A 17,341-nucleotide genomic window follows, 5' to 3' on the forward strand; every position below is an offset into this window, starting at 1 on the left:
GAAAGCTCTTGTGTGGGCGCACTCTTGAAAAAAGAAGAAATAAGAGAAAATTCTTCAGATATGAGTTGAAAAATATAAAAACACTATTTATTGGGTAATTGATTAAAAATTATTAATATCCCACTGTGATCAAAAATAATTTTTTTAGTTAGTTGATAAATATTTATTTTTTATTTTTATATATCTCTTTAGAAAAATTATAGAGAGAATAAGCGAAAGGAAAGGGAAAGGAAATGTTCTGGTCTCAGTAATCACACAAAACGGATTAGAAAGGTTACAGACACTTGATAGTCTGACAACCGTTTCTCCTGACCAGCACAGAAATTCTGTGTTAATGAAAACAGGGAGATCCAACACTATGTCTTTGAAAGACCACTTAGGGGGTCAATGTTGGACAACTTACTGATCACCTGGTATACCTAGGTCGCAAATTTATCGACATGTCTTACAAACTCTTAAATGTATTGAAATGATTGCCATAATAGGAGAAAGAAAAAGGGTAAAGAGATGAGTGAAAAAAGAAGAAAAAAGAAGAAAAAGATGGGTATGTGGGAGGGGAAAGAGGGGAAGGGAAAGAAAGGGGAGGGAAGTGAAAAAGTGGTGATACTGCTGTTGGTGTCCACCCTTCAGATGAAGGGGAATAGTGTCCTTCTCTACAACACCAGGTATTCCCAAGAAGTCTCCTTTCCGGTACTGACCTGGCCCAACGCTGCTTAGCTTCCAAGATCGGACGAGATCGGGCATTAACAGCGTGGTATGATAGTAGAGAGGCTATCTACCAATGAGAGTGCACCTATGTAAGAAAAGTGGATAAGACTAAAGAAAAGAAAATAGTCTGAATAATGTGTGGATCTGCTTTCCACGTTAGGCAAGGTGACTCATTTACCAAATGGCCGGTGATGCACCCTGGATCGTGGATGAGAGTCCACTAAAAATGGGATAGACCAGTGAAGAGCAAAAAAAGGGGGGGGGGATGGGGGAAAGGGGAAGGGCAAAGAAGGTAAAGGGAGGGAGGAAGAAGGAGGAATGGAGGAAAAAAGAATTATAGGATCACAGAAAATTATGGTAATCAAATTGTGTTAATGGTCACAGGAGGGTTGACCAAGTAGAGAAAAAACACCTGATGTCTCTATATATAACAAAGATTAACATGTCGTTTGAAAGCACACAAAGTGAATGGGTGGATTACATGAAATAGGACCTGGTATGTCATGTGTATAAGCACCTAGGAGTACAGTGATAGGGATTCACTGTTTTTGCACCAAGTTTGCATGATATCTAAAACATCATCAGGTAGATTTACAAATTATATACAATGATGTCAGATATACTGTGTGCCTGGGCACATATGAATACAGTGATACAGGTTCACTGATGATAAGAGAGCAGTGCAATGCACACCTTATTTATTCTGACTGGTATACTGGGTAAAATGACCCTATATATGCAAAAATGATGAGTTATACAGTGGATGGGAAATTCCCCAGATTAAGATCTCTAACGTCTCTTTAGTATAATTACACTTAACATTGTAGAGTTAGAAATAGCAAGTTTGATACTCATAGCGTGGGGATAACAAATTCTGGTAATCAGTAGTCATCCATGGAAGAATCTCCTGTTGGGATCCGTAGAAAAACGCGTTCACTTCCGGGATCTCACATTTCCTATCTGATTGTGGGGTTTAAAAGACCCTGTTAATTAGAATAGCAGCCAATCGGAAATTGCTTACTATTACGGGCAGCTGTGGAAGCGTGTTGTCGGCGCTTCCCGGCTGACGTCAGCAACACGTGATCGACATTCACGGCTGACGTCAGTGGCACATGATTGAGACCTGGTCACGTGGGGAGAGGGGCGCTAGTGAGTGTGCGCACAGGGGGGAGATCACTTCGTCATGACGTCTGTCACACGTGATCGGAACATGGTCACATTGGGAACAGGGCGCTACTGAGTATGCGCAAGGAAAAGGGGGAGATCCCTATCGTCATGGTATCCTGGTATGATGAAGCGGCGCCATATCGTAAAAGGGTATTCCAGTAGTTAGCGTGGGAGGCTCCCTGTTGCCATAGTAACTGAGGCGCGTGAGGTGGCAACTTGTTATTAAGAATGATATGCATATTAAGTTGGGAGTGTATTAGATAACAGAATAAAATATATATCAAAAAGGCCCAAGAATATGCCTACGTATTGTAGCTGTTATGGTAGGAACTGTAGTAATGAGAATTAGTTGTAATGTGTGATATAAGGGGATAATAGGAGTGGGATAACAAAGGAATATTACTAAATAATAAATTGAAAAAATGACAGTGAAATAGTATGATCTAAAAAAGAAGAAGAAAATAAGGATAAAAAATGTGTCACTTTGTGAAATTGCTAGGGGAGGGGGATTATTAGGGGGGGGGAAAGGGGGGGGGTGAAGGGGGAAAAAACGGGGGGGGGGGAAGGAAGGAAAAAGGAGGTAGGGTGGGGGGGGTGAAAGGAAAGGAAGGAAATAATGGAGAGAGGGGAGGGACACGGTTGTGACTGTGGTGATCAGGTCACAGGGACGTGCTTTGGCGGCAATGTGATGCGGTGGAATGGGGTGAGGGGAATTGGTGGGCAATAGGTGAATGAAATGACCTGTGTGTGAGACCTGTTACGGATAAGGACCTGTGAAATAGTTGTGGATGGGATCTGCCGTGTTGGGAATACCCTCCTGTAACTAGGAAGGTCAGAGTGTGATACACATAGTGTTGCTGGGTAGGAAAATTAAGTGAGGACAAAGCTGGGTGATGTGAGAAGATACTGGGAGTGGTAGTGTGGGTAGGTGGAGGTGTGGGAGTATGTAGGGGACAGAGCTGGAGGGGAGTGGGGGATGCGGTAAATGATTGTTAATGGAAATTTGGGTTGTGAAGGATGTAAGATGGGTCTACTGATTGGTGAGAAATGAGTGAAATGAGTGAAGTAGCAAGGAGTAAATGAATACCAGATTAATGGGTATGTTTGTAGGTGTTTTATAAAAAGGCACCATAATTAATATTTTCATTCAGCCCATCGGGTCTTAGAGTACCAAGGCGAAAAATCCATTCGCTCTCTTTTTTGTACAGTTCCTTGGTCATGTCGCCTCCTCGTATACCCAAGTGAATGCGATCCAAGCCAAATACTTTGACATCTTTCATCAGACCTTTGTGTTGGAAGTGAAAATGTCTGGCAACAGTAGTGAGTTGTCTCATACGTGCCAGATCTTTGGATGCATTACAAATGTTGCCCAGATGTTCTAAGACCCTCTCTTTCAGTTTCCGTGAGGTCATGCCGACATATTTCATATTGCAGCTGCAAGTAATGCAGTAAATTACCGCTTGAGTGTTGCAGTTGAAAAAATGTGATATTGTAGTTGGTTGCCCATACTTATCTGAGACCACATTGGTTCGGAGTATGTATGAACAGGCCTTACATTGGCCGCACGGAAAGGAACCTGTTGTGGCCGGCTTCTTAGGTATTGTGGGCAGCAGATGACTCCGAACTAATCGATCTTTGATGTTTTTTGATCTACGCCAGCTCATTTGTATCGAAGGGCCCACAGCAGATGATAAAACCGGATCCAATTGGAGTATGGGGAGATGTTTGGTTATAGCATCTTTAAGCATTCTCCACTCCGGACAGAAAGTTCCTATAAATCTGACTGGATCCGTATCTTCTGAAGTTGTCTGGTTGGTCCTGAAAATAAGTTGCTCTCTCTTGACTGAAATGGTGGACTGGTAGGCTCTTTTTAATGATCGTTTACTGTAACCTCGGGCAAGGAGGCGATTAGTAAGATCCCAGCTCTTGCTTTGAAAAATATGATCCTCAGAGCAGTTACGTCGGAGTCTGAGGTATTCTCCTTTGGGTATGTTCTCAATGGTGGGCGGAAAATGAGAGCTAGTTTGAAAAAGGAGACTATTGGTTGCAGTCTCCTTTCTCTCCCTTTGTATGCATTTATACTTCTTAGCTCTGGGCGCACCGCCAATAAGGACTTTAATTGAAAAGTTGTTTTCTTTTCCAACACTTGTCCATTTTTGGCTCCTCTCTATCTCATCATAATTCACACCGGTGCCAGGTCTTTCTTTCTTTTGTTAACCAATCTCTATGCTGTAGGATAAATACAGTCTCTGACCAAGGCACGGTCTCTTCTGATTAACCCTTTACCTATCTTTATTGAAATTCTTCTCCCCTGGATCTTTCTTAGCAGCCACTCTCGCTACTTAGCCCCTCAGATTGTAAACCAGCCTCCTCTTATTTCATAACAGGGGGCCCAACTTTCACATTTGATACAGTTGTTGCCAAGCCATTATGTCCACTTTTTCCCTGAAAACTGAATTATCAAAACGTCCGAAAACTAATATTGCGGACCCGTTCTCAGACACCTATGAACACACTACTCCCAACTCAGATTGGCGTACTCCTTTTCTCAAGTTACAGAAGAACTTGCAGAAGAGGACACGGCTTTCATGGGATGTTACAACATTAGAAAATTACATCAAACATAAGATCGTGCCTCGTGGCCTCAGACCGAAGGTATTTTCCTCCTTTCCCCTTGCAAGCGTTAACTTGAAAAGTGAATGGGAAGCGGCCCTACTTAAGTGCTCACATGAATTACTTCACCTGTTGGTGAAACACGACACTCTGTTACTAGACCAAGTCGAGAAAGAGATAGAGGAAATTGGTAAAACCCTAGAAATTTGGGAAAAAGATCTATCCTTCCAGGCAGCTTTTGAAAAGCACAAGAAGGAAATTGATTTGTATGAACAAACCATAGTGGTTCGTAAAAGGACCAAATTTATTCGCGATAAACAAGATTTCGCGAAAGGTGATATCTTTAGGTGGAATCCAACACCTCTAAGTCGGAACCGAAAACCAAGAGAAGATCCTACTTTTTCAGAATTTGAATCTTCCACCAGTGGAGATTCGGCAAGTGAAACTTTTGAGGAAACGGACAATTTCCACCCCCATTTTTTAGGTCAAGGTCAGAGATCAAGAGGTCGCGTCAAAACACGAGGAAAACAAGGAGAGGGGGAAAGAAGACACGACGGTCGAAACTTAGACTGGGACACATCAAGGACATCTCGGTATCCGGCCCGGCAGAGAAAGTCAGTAAGATAGATTCCGATAAATCGAGTCTATTACAAGTCATCAATTTATCTACTAGGACTCTCTCTTTGGACCACATGGCAGTACTCAGAAAAGGACTCTCTTTCTCCCCATCAAGACCTTTCAATCGATTCTCCTGGGAGAAAGATCTGAGATTATTTGGCAGGAAGCTTCTCTTAAAAAAATTATTTTCTAAACATCAAGAGGGACAACTAGAGGACAATAGCGATTCGGGCCTTTCCACCAACGATCTAAACGCTATTCAAGAATTGGAAGAATTACAGGCAGAATCTAGTGTTGATGTACCAACTAACCTTAGACCTCAATGTAGACCCAAATCGACCTTTTTTCCTCCTGATAATAATAACCCGGAGATCAAGGTTTTTCTTAATCGAGTTTCCAAGGAATTCGATGATATTTATGCCCAAACTAGACAGGGCCTCTACCATTTTCCTAAGAATCTCAAATTTAAAGAACGCAAAGCATTACAAGAACTGGAAACCTGGCATGACGTAATCTTTAAACCATCTGATAAAGGTGGTAACATTGTGATTTGGCCACGAGAAATGTATATCGCTGAGGCTCACCGTCAACTCCTCAATACCTCCTGTTACAAAAAACTTCTCAACGATCCTACTACAAGATTTTCTACTGCCTATAACCTGATAATAGAACGGGCAACAACAAATGGCACGATTTCTAGATCTGAACAAAAATATCTAACTACACAGAATCCGAGAACACCAACCTTCTACTTACGTCCGAAGATACACAAGAATGCCTCTACACTGCCTTGAAGGCCAATTATGTCTGGAAACGGGGGCCTCCTGGAACAACCGAGTCGGTTCCTTGATCTTCACTTTCGTGACTATGTCCTTGCCTTACCCTCTTTTTTTTTTTTGTAAATATGTTTATTGAAAGATTTTCACTTATACAGAAAAGAATAAAAAGATTATCATATCCACAAAATGCTGAACTAGATATACATGTATATCAGAATACAGAGTGGAGAGAAATATTCTGTTACAAAAATTTCTCAGTATCGAAAGGGATTATGACAAATAACAAGTCTTACTATATTAAAAAAGAAAAGAATAAGAAATAGATATATCCTTATTGTGAGATCGTAACACGCTAAGGCAAATGTATGTTATAACAATCTTAAACCTTTCAAATTTTAGAAAAGGGTGTTAGACCCACAACTATACAATTGTAGTTTTAAAACTTGGTAATTCCACATTGTATTCTTTAGCGAGAAACAAAGTTCAAATAGAGATAAAAAAGGACAGCAAGATAAAGTAGTAGCAGAAATCAAAGAAGGGAGAACACAAGAGGAAAAGGGGGGGGGAGGTGAGGGAGGTAAATGCAGGTTACAGACCAGTGAAGGGGCCAGCCCACTTACTCAGCATATATAATTTTATTGCCAGAAAAAAACATTGATGAACTATATCCATGAGATATTCAGTCGTATGCATATAGTTCATATGAGGCCAAAGAACAATCAAGGGTTCTTAAAATATGTTGTTTAGTAGATGTAGGTAAAGTGTCTAAGACAGGACTCCATTTGAGGCAGAACTTTCGAGTGCTAAAAGAGGGTGATAATAACACTGTCTTTCTATCATAGTACATCACTTGCAGTAGTTTTTGTTGAATTTCCATAATATTTGGTGCTGTACGATTAACCCATTTAATCAGTATACACTTTCTGCCGAGCGTAAGAATTACACTAATAATAGAAAAATATTTCGGAGCAATCTGCCAGTTTGCAAAATTTAAAGCAAGACATGCCAATTGATCCGGAATTATATGTGAGGAGATTAATCTGTTTATATAAGCAATAAGTTTACACCAGAAGCGCCTAATCTTTCTGCACTCCCACACACAATGTATAAATGTTGCTAATGATTTTCCACATTTATAACACTCGCCGGTCTCTGAGGAAACCATGTGGGCTCTTTGAGAGGGAGAGATATATGCTCTGTGCAGGAATCTCAGATGAACTTCCTGAAAATACGCTGAGGACAGCAATTTTAGAGATCTCTCACAAGAATGTGTGAGGTCAGCGATGTTTGACAAGGTAGGTATATCTGATTTCCATTTAGAGAATAAATTATCCCATTGTATAGTGGGCAAGCAAGTTAATAATATAGAGTACATATATTTCACTTTATAGGGCCGTATCTGAACAGACCGCAAGAGAGCATCTATAGCCTGAGAGGCTGAATTTAAACCATTGGGATCTCCCCCTTGAGGCTGTCCACCATAAGATAGTACAAAGTGACGCACCTGGAAATACATATACAGATGTCGAGGAGATAATCCATATTTTTGGCATAACTCCGAGAAGGAATATAAAGATCCTCCAGGGTCAAAAACTTTATGGAAAGCATCGAGACCTTTCTCTTTCCATTGTAAATATGTGGTGTTAAGCAACGAGGGTGGGAACATTGGGTTTCCCCATAATGGTATATATTGTGAAAAATGAGGATCTCGATGACATAATTTATTAATAGCTAGCCAAGCTGAAAAGGTGTCTCTGAATAATATATGGTTTTTTATTGCTACAGGTATTTGAGTCGGGTGTAAATGTAGAAGTGCACTGGGAGCGTATGGTGAAAATATCGCTGTTTCTAAATCATGATCAGTATATTGAGATGAACAATGGAACCAGTCAGCAATGTATCTAAACTGAGCTGCTAAGGAATATGCCTGTATATCCGGAGCTGCAAAACCGCCCTTTGCTTTGGGAGATTTCAATTTTTGTCTTGCAATTCTTGGCCTTTTACCCTGCCAAAGGAACTTAGAAAAGAGTGCCTCAATCTTGAGAATGTCGGATCGGGTTAATGATATAGGGAGCATTTGTATAAAATAAAATAGCTTTGGGAAGATAATGCATTTAATTACTTCCATTCTGCCTAATAAAGACAGGGGCAGGTCCTTCCAGGAATCCAATTTGAGGGCTAAGTTTTCTATAATAGGCGAGAAATTAATTTTGTATAGATTAGATAAATCCGCACAAACATTAACACCTAAATATTTAAAATGTGAATGTGTCACTTTGAAAATTGTTATATCTGGGTGTGAAAGTAAAGATAGTGGCGTTCTACCTAACAGTAAAAGTTCTGATTTATTAACATTTATTCTATATCCGGCAACTTTTCCAAATGAATATATCAATTTTAATAAAGAGGGTAGTGATTGCTCTGGATTTGTTATAAATAAAAGTGTATCATCAGCAAATAAAGCAATTTTTAATATTTGCGAGTTAATTGAAATTCCGTGTATCTGGGGTGAACTGCGTATAGCTAACGCTAGGGGTTCGATCGAGAGATCGAAAAGGAGTGGTGAGAGGGGACAGCCCTGTCTCGTCCCCCTTTGTAATACAAATGGGGTGGAGAGAAGGCCATTGCAGTAAATAGAGGAAGAAGGAGATGAGTATAAAGTGCGTAAGATTGCGATAAAAGATTCAGGGAAACCAAAATTATGTAAGGTTTTAAAAAGAAAAGGCCACAGTAAAAGGTCGAATGCCTTTTCTGCATCTATAGACAGTATGAGAGCAGGGGGAGAGGTGTCAGAGGAGTTTGAATTAACATGTTGGATGACCGATAGGACACGCCTAAGATTTACAACCGAGTGTCGCCCATTTATAAAACCAGTCTGGTCCTTGTGAATAAGAATTGGCATAATTGGTTTTAGCCTCTGGGCTAAAATAGAGGTAAAAATTTTAAAGTCTACATTTAATAATGATATAGGCCTATATGAGCCTGGCAAGGAGAGATTCCGTCCTGGTTTAGGTAGAACTTTAATCACTGCGTCTGTAAATCTATCTGGCATGATCCCCTCGGTCAAGATTCTATTGAAGACAGCTTGCAAGGTCGGGCCTATTTTAGGGGACATTTGTTTATAAAATTCGTTTGTGTATCCGTCTGGCCCTGGGGCTTTACCCTGTTTAAGTCTTTTTATAGTCGCTAGAACTTCTGCAATTGAAATGTGAGCTGTTAATGAGGAGGTTAATTCCGTAGGTATTTGAGGCAGGTGCAAATTATCCCAGAACTGGGGAGGATAATCGTCTTGAGATGTGAGGGTATCGTTTGGGGCTGGGGAAGAGTATAAAGATATATAGTACTCACGTAAAATGGCCGCAGTTTGTACGTTAGAATTAGAAAGGGAGCCATTTGGGTTTTGTAAGGGATAAACCACTGTTGGTTTTCTAGTTCCCTGTAACAGTGAGGTAAGAAGTTTGCCTGATTTATTTCCAAATCAATGAAACTTATAACTTGAATTAAACTTGTATTTGTCATCTGTCAACTTCAAGAGGTCATTGAAGGTAGATTTAGCTAGTAAGTAAGTTGTTTTGTTGTCAGTAGATGGATGTATTTTAAAAGCTTGATAGGCTGTGGATAAGGCAGTTTGAGATTCCAAGTAAGCCTTGTTAAAAGATTTCTTAAGATGAGAATAATAAGAGATCACTTCACCTCTTAATACCATCTTAGCAGTTTGCCAGAAAAGGGAAGGGTTTTCTGATTCATGTGAGAAATTATCCATTCGGAAATTCTCCCATGTCTTATCACATTTCTGTTGAAAACCATCTGATGTTGCTAAATGGGAGGGATATTTCCACGTTGGAGGGGAAGTTCTTTCCATTGAATAGATCATTTCTGTCCAAACCATCCCATGATCCGATATAGCTATCGGTTCAATGGTGGCTTGAGAAATGTTAGGGAAGAGCAGAGAAGAGATTAAAATATAGTCAATACGAGACCAGGTGTTATGAGCCATAGATAGACATGAAAACTCCTTTTCAGTAGGGTTTAAAGCTCGCCAGGTATCGACTAAATTCAATCGCTTGGCTAACCATGTAACACCTAATTTGGGAAGAGGTCTAGCTCTGTTAGAGTATTGGGATTTGTCCATGTAAAGGGAGGAAACCAGATTGAAATCGCCACATAAAATTAAAGATGAGCTATCGCAACCATATAATTTAACCATAAGAGAAGTGAAAAATGTTTTTTTATACGTGTTTGGGGCGTATATATTACCTATATGGTACAGTTTATTACCCAATTTAACCTGTATAATGACATACCTGCCTTCCTGGTCTGCGTCAACTTTCAAAACTTCAATGGGTAAAGATCGTCTCGCCAAAATTGCTACTCCGCAAGATTTAGAATTGAGCGATGCTGCTCCTAATAAGGACCAGTTTAGCATCTGTAGTTTTTTTGTTTCCTGTAGAACCAAGTGCGTCTCCTGTAAACATGCAATGTCAATACTGTGTTTGTTCAAATAAGATAAAATTTTCCGCCTTTTAGCTGGTGTATTAATACCTCCTACATTGAAAGTACATATCTTAACCTTTGACATACCTTAGGGAATAAAGAGATTTCGACTGGCAAGGGTAAGACATTGTAGAGCACTGTATCTCTGCAAAAAGGTGCAAGATTAGGAGAGGGAAGGGGGGGAGGGATAAGACAAAAGGTAAGAAAGACAAGACTAGGGGTACAAACAAAAGAAAAGTGAGAGAGAGAAATAGAGACAGCAAATATGAGATCAATGGAGCATAAATTACTCGAATTAACTAGTAATAACAAACGGACCTCGGGTGAAACACAAACAGTCGATGGTGACAACTGAATAAAATCAACAGATGGGCGGGGCCTCTCCGTTACCGCCAGCTATAATGATAAAGTATGATTGAGAGAAAAAAGAAAGAGATCATAGCTCAAACTCATGAATTGAGTTCTATAACAAGAAGCTTAATGACAAAGGGGCATAATTTTGCATTGTCTGGCATACTCAATATATTTAAGCATAAGAAGCTTTCTGGTGAATTCTTGTTATGTAACAATAAAAGAGGAGGATGAATATGAGGAGGAATATTACTCTGGGGCGTCTGAGATATCACAGGTATGAGAGTCTTCTTCCTCCTTGAGGAAGGCTTCTGCATCTCTCGGGTTGGTAAAGTCAGTAAAAGAAGATCCCTGAAAGATTCTTAGCCGAGCTGGGTACAGCATAGCAAATTTTCGTTTGTTTTGTACCAGGAAGGAGCAGACGGGGCTAAAGGTCTTGCGTAGACGAGAAAGTTCCGCAGAGTAATCCTGGAAAATCCTTAAGATGTTACCTTCCCATCTGAGCTCGATTTTACGAGAAGCTTTCCATATTGCATTCTTATGGAGAAAGTTTAGGGTTTTGAAAATAACCACTCTCGGTCTGTTGGAGCTTGCACGCGTCTGATCACCCATTCTGTGTACACGCTCAATTACCATGTCAACACAAACCTCTTCAATGTGTAGCAATTTAGGCAGAGTGTTCCGCACAAAATCTTCCAGACCTGGGCCCTTAATAGATTCGGGTAAGCCTATTATACGAAGGTTACACCTGCGCGTGCGGTTTTCAATATTATCCATTTTATCAAGGAGATGTCTATTGTCCTTTTCCAGACGTCCTACAGTGGTTTTCAACTTTTCCATTTCATCCATAGTCACCCCTAGATTAATTTCAGTATTAGATACCCTGGTAGACAGTTGCTGCAATTGGAGAGTAATGTCTCCTACAGCCTTTTGTAATAGAGGAGCCATGGTGTCATGTATAGCCGCGACTATATCTCTATAAGTCAGGGACGTAATGGCTGGATCAGAATCAGTACGCACCTGTGTTTGTGCATCATCAGAGCCCGCTTTAACTGGTTTCTTTGCGACCGGTTTCACAGGGCTAGAATCGGCGCTTGTTATGGAGGATTGCTCAGCGCGTCGTTTTTCTTGCCTGGGAGGCATTGCTGACGGGATTTTAGATAAATTTGAGGGTCCCAGAAATTTGTCCATGATGTGCAGGACTGATGTAATATTATGCCAGGAATATCTCCGAGAGTGGAACTGATTTTATAAGCAATATTATAATGCCGGGGTTTATATAAGACTTATCGTGTCTTACAAGTATGCTAACCTAATCGAAGGGAAGGTTCTTTTATATTTCTGATCAGGTTTTATATCTCAGTCTGTAGCTGGGGACTATTCAAATGTGTCTCCCAGTTTCCAGATCATACTCTACTGGCCTTCTCCTTTATGTATCTGCATGTACAGGTCTTACCTTCAGCCACGTTATTTTCTTAGTATCCTTGCTAGCTGACACTAAAATACCGCTTGTCACTGGCTGCACTGACGGGTGGCCAGTGAACAAACAGGATTTCAGTCCGTCCCCAAACAGCGTCTCCTTTGTGCGGGTAACTCGTACTATGTATCCAGCCTTGACGATGTGTCCGCAGGCTAATGTGTAGACTGGAGCTCCAGCCGCTTCCAAGCAGCGTCTCGTCAGCACCAACAGCGCGAGCGTCCGTCAGAGCAGGCTCGCGTGCAGCGCCTCAGGCCTCCACCGGAGCACACTGCAGCAGCGTCCACCGCACTACGAGACGGGTGTTCCTCGAGCCGCGAACAGTCCTCCAAGTATCAGCCTCCACGTACCCGGGGGTCAGGGATGCACAGTGCGCAAAATATACCCCTGTTTGAGCTGAGTATCTGGCGGCAACGGAGGAGCGCACAGGAGCTGCTGCTTACTCCGCCATGCCGGAACCGGAAGTCCTCCCTTGCCTTACCCTCTTATCTGCAGGACACAGCAGATCTACTACGTAAAATCCATAATGTACATTGTGAAGACAATCTCTTATTAGTAACCCTAGATGTAGAAGCCCTTTATTCAAGTATTAATCACCATCAAGGAATTACAGCGGTCAAGCATTATCTAGACCAAGGAGGAGCAAATGATTTCTCGGATTTCCTTCTAACGTTACTTGATTTTGTCTTGTCGAGGAACTATTTCGTGTTCCAGGATCAATTCTTTCTCCAAATAAGGGGAACAGCCATGGGCGCAGCATGCGCCCCAACATATGCTAACCTTTTTTTGGGGTGGTGGGAGCACTTCCACGTCTTTAACTCAGCAAACGAGAAATACACCTTGCACGTGGATTTGTGGCTGAGGTATATCGACGACGTGTTCATGATCTGGAATGGAGATAAGGAACTCCTAATGGAATTTATTGTATTATTGAATACTAACGAATTGAACATCAAGCTGACTCACACCATCAGCTCAAAGCAGGTTCCCTTTCTCGATTTGAACATTTACAGATCCCACACGGGGTATTTAGAAACAGAGCTATACAGAAAGGAGACTGCAACCAATAGTCTCCTTTTTCAAACTAGCTCTCATTTTCCGCCCACCATTGAGAACATACCCAAAGGAGAATACCTCAGACTCCGACGTAACTGCTCTGAGGATCATATTTTTCAAAGCAAGAGCTGGGATCTTACTAATCGCCTCCTTGCCCGAGGTTACAGTAAACGATCATTAAAAAGAGCCTACTAGTCCACCATTTCAGTCAAGAGAGAGCGACTTATTTTCAGGACCAACCAGACAACTTCAGAAGATACGGATCCAGTCAGATTTATAGGAACTTTCTGTCCGGAGTGGAGAATGCTTAAAGATGCTATAACCAAACATCTCCCCATACTCCAATTGGATCCGGTTTTATCATCTGCTGTGGGCCCTTCGATACAAATGAGCTGGCGTAGATCAAAAAACATCAAAGATCGATTAGTTCGGAGTCATCTGCTGCCCACAATACCTAAGAAGCCGGCCACAACAGGTTCCTTACCGTGCGGTCATTGTAAGGCCTGTTCATACGTACTCCGAACCAATGTGGTCTCAGATAAGTATGGGCAACCAACTACAATATCACATTTTTTCAACTGCAACACTCAAGCGGTAATTTACTGCATTACTTGCAGCTGCAGTATGAAATATGTCGGCATGACCTCACGGAAACTGAAAGAGAGGGTCTTAGAACATCTGGGCAACATTCGTAATGCATCCAAAGATCTGGCACGTATGAGACAACTCACTACTGTTGCCAGACATTTTCACTTCCAACACAAAGGTCTGATGAAAGATGTCAAAGTATTTGGCTTGGATCGCATTCACTTGGGTATACGAGGAGGCGACATGACCAAGGAACTGTACAAAAAAGAGAGCGAATGGATTTTTCGCCTTGGTACTCTAAGACCCGATGGGCTGAATGAAAATATTAATTATGGTGCCTTTTTATAAAACACCTACAAACATACCCATTAATCTGGTATTCATTTACTCCTTGCTACTTCACTCATTTCACTCATTTCTCACCAATCAGTAGACCCATCTTACATCCTTCACAACCCATATTTCCATTAACAATCATTTACCGCATCCCCCACTCCCCTCCAGCTCTGTCCCCTACATACTCCCACACCTCCACCTACCCACACTACCACTCCCAGTATCTTCTCACATCACCCAGCTTTGTCCTCACTTAATTTTCCTACCCAGCAACACTATGTGTATCACACTCTGACCTTCCTAGTTACAGGAGGGTATTCCCGACACGGAAGATCCCATCCACAACTATTTCACAGGTCCTTATCCGTAACAGGTCATTTCATTCACCTATTGCCCACCAATTCCCCTCACCCCATTCCACCGCATCACATTGCCGCCAAAGCACGTCCCTGTGACCTGATCACCACAGTCACAACCGTGTCCCTCCCCACTCTCCATTATTTCCTTCCTTTCCTTTCACCCACCCCCCCACCCTACCTCCTTTTTCCTTCCTCCCCCCCCCGTTTTTTTCCCCTTCACCACCCCCCTTTCCCCCCCCTAATAATCCCCCTCCCCTAGCAATTTCACAAAGTGACACATTTTTTATCCTTATTTTCTTCTTCTTTTTTAGATCATACTATTTCACTGTCATTTTTTCAATTTATTATTTAGTAATATTCCTTTGTTATCCCACTCCTATTATCCCCTTATATCACACATTACAACAAATTCTCATTACTACAGTTCCTACCATAACAGCTACAATACGTAGGCATATTCTTGGGCCTTTTTGATATATATTTTATTCTGTTATCTAATACACTCCCAACTTAATATGCATATCATTCTTAATAACAAGTTGCCACCTCGCACGCCTCAATTACTATGGCAACAGGGAGCCTCCCACGCTAACTACTGGAATACCCTTTTACGATATGGCACCGCTTCATCATACCAGGATACCATGACGATAGGGATCTCCCCCTTTTCCTTGCGCATACTCAGTAGCGCCCTGTTCCCAATGTGACCATGTTCCGATCACGTGTGACAGACGTCATGACGAAGTGATCTCCCCCCTGTGCGCACACTCACTAGCGCCCCTCTCCCCACGTGACCAGGTCTCAATCATGTGCCACTGACGTCAGCCGTGAATGTCGATCACGTGTTGCTGACGTCAGCCGGGAAGCGCCGACAACACGCTTCCACAGCTGCCCGTAATAGTAAGCAATTTCCGATTGGCTGCTATTCTAATTAACAGGGTCTTTTAAACCCCACAATCAGATAGGAAATGTGAGATCCCGGAAGTGAACAAGCCTAACGGGCGAAACGCGTTTTTCTACGGATCCCAACAGGAGATTCTTCCATGGATGACTACTGATTACCAGAATTTGTTATCCCCACGCTATGAGTATCAAACTTGCTATTTCTAACTCTACAATGTTAAGTGTAATTATACTAAAGAGACGTTAGAGATCTTAATCTGGGGAATTTCCCATCCACTGTATAACTCATCATTTTTGCATATATAGGGTCAGTACCCAGTATACCAGTCAGAATAAATAAGGTGTGCATTGCACTGCTCTCTTATCATCAGTGAACCTGTATCACTGTATTCATAGGTGCCCAGGCACACAGTATATCTGACATCATTGTATACAATTTGTAAATTTACCTGATGATGTTTTAGATATCATGCAAACTTGGTGCAAAAACAGTGAATCCCTATCACTGTACTCCTAGGTGCTTATACACATGACATACCAGGTCCTATTTCATGTAATCCACCCATTCACTTTGTGTGCTTTCAAACGACATGTTAATCTTTGTTATATATAGAGACATCAGGTGTTTTTTCTCTACTTGGTCAACCCTCCTGTGACCATTAACACAATTTGATTACCATAATTTTCTGTGATCCTATAATTCTTTTTTCCTCCATTCCTCCTTCTTCCTCCCTCCCTTTACCTTCTTTGCCCTTCCCCTTTCCCCCCTCCCCCCCCCCCTTGTTTTGCTCTTCACTTGTCTATCCCATTTTTAGTGGACTCTCATCCACGATCCAGGGTGCATCACCGGCCATTTAGTAAATGAGTCACCTTGCCTAACGTGGAAAGCAGATCCACACATTATTCAGACTATTTTCTTTTCTTTAGTCTTATCCACTTTTCTTACATAGGTGCACTCTCATTGGTAGATAGCCTCTCTACTATCATACCACGCTGTTAATGCCCGATCTCGTCCGATCTTGGAAGCTAAGCAGCGTTGGGCCAGGTCAGTACCGGAAAGGAGACTTCTTGGGAATACCTGGTGTTGTAGAGAAGGACACTATTCCCCTTCATCTGAAGGGTGGACACCAACAGCAGTATCACCACTTTTTCACTTCCCTCCCCTTTCTTTCCCTTCCCCTCTTTCCCCTCCCACATACCCATCTTTTTCTTCTTTTTTCTTCTTTTTTCACTCATCTCTTTACCCTTTTTTTCTTTCTCCTATTATGGCAATCATTTCAATACATTTAAGAGTTTGTAAGACATGTCGATAAATTTGCGACCTAGGTATACCAGGTGATCAGTAAGTTGTCCAACATTGACCCCCTAAGTGGTCTTTCAAAGACATAGTGTTGGATCTCCCTATTTTCATTAACACAGAATTTCTGTGCTGGTCAGGAGAAACGGTTGTCAGACTATCAAGTGTCTGTAACCTTTCTAATCCGTTTTGTGTGATTACTGAGACCAGAACATTTCCTTTCCCTTTCCTTTCGCTTATTCTCTCTATAATTTTTCTAAAGAAATATATAAAAATAAAAAATAAATATTTATCAACTAATTAAAAAAATTCTTTTTGATCACAGTGGGATATTAATAATTTTTTATCAATTACCCAATAAATAGTGTTTTTATATTTTTCAACTCATATCTGAAGAATTTTCTCTTATTTCTTCTTTTTTCAAGAGTGCGCCCACACAAGAGCTTTCTTTCTCTCCCTTTGTATGCATATATACTTCTTAGCTCTGGGCGCACCGCCAATAAGGACTATAATTGAAAAGTTGTTTTCTTTTCCAACACTTGTCCATTTTTGGCTCCTCTCTATCTCATCATAATTCACACCGGTGCCAGGTCTT

General features: G+C 41.3%; 2 pseudogenes; one reads left to right on the top strand and one right to left on the bottom strand.

Moving 5' to 3' along the window:
- Positions 1-650: 650 nt before the first annotated feature.
- LOC134947245 (5S ribosomal RNA) lies at positions 651-768 on the bottom strand (annotated as a pseudogene).
- A 15,656-nt stretch (positions 769-16,424) lies between these two features.
- LOC134947257 (5S ribosomal RNA) lies at positions 16,425-16,542 on the top strand (annotated as a pseudogene).
- Positions 16,543-17,341: the final 799 nt, after the last annotated feature.

Source organism: Pseudophryne corroboree, chromosome 7, assembly GCF_028390025.1.
Source record: "Pseudophryne corroboree isolate aPseCor3 chromosome 7, aPseCor3.hap2, whole genome shotgun sequence".
Lineage (NCBI taxonomy): Eukaryota > Metazoa > Chordata > Amphibia > Anura > Myobatrachidae > Pseudophryne > Pseudophryne corroboree.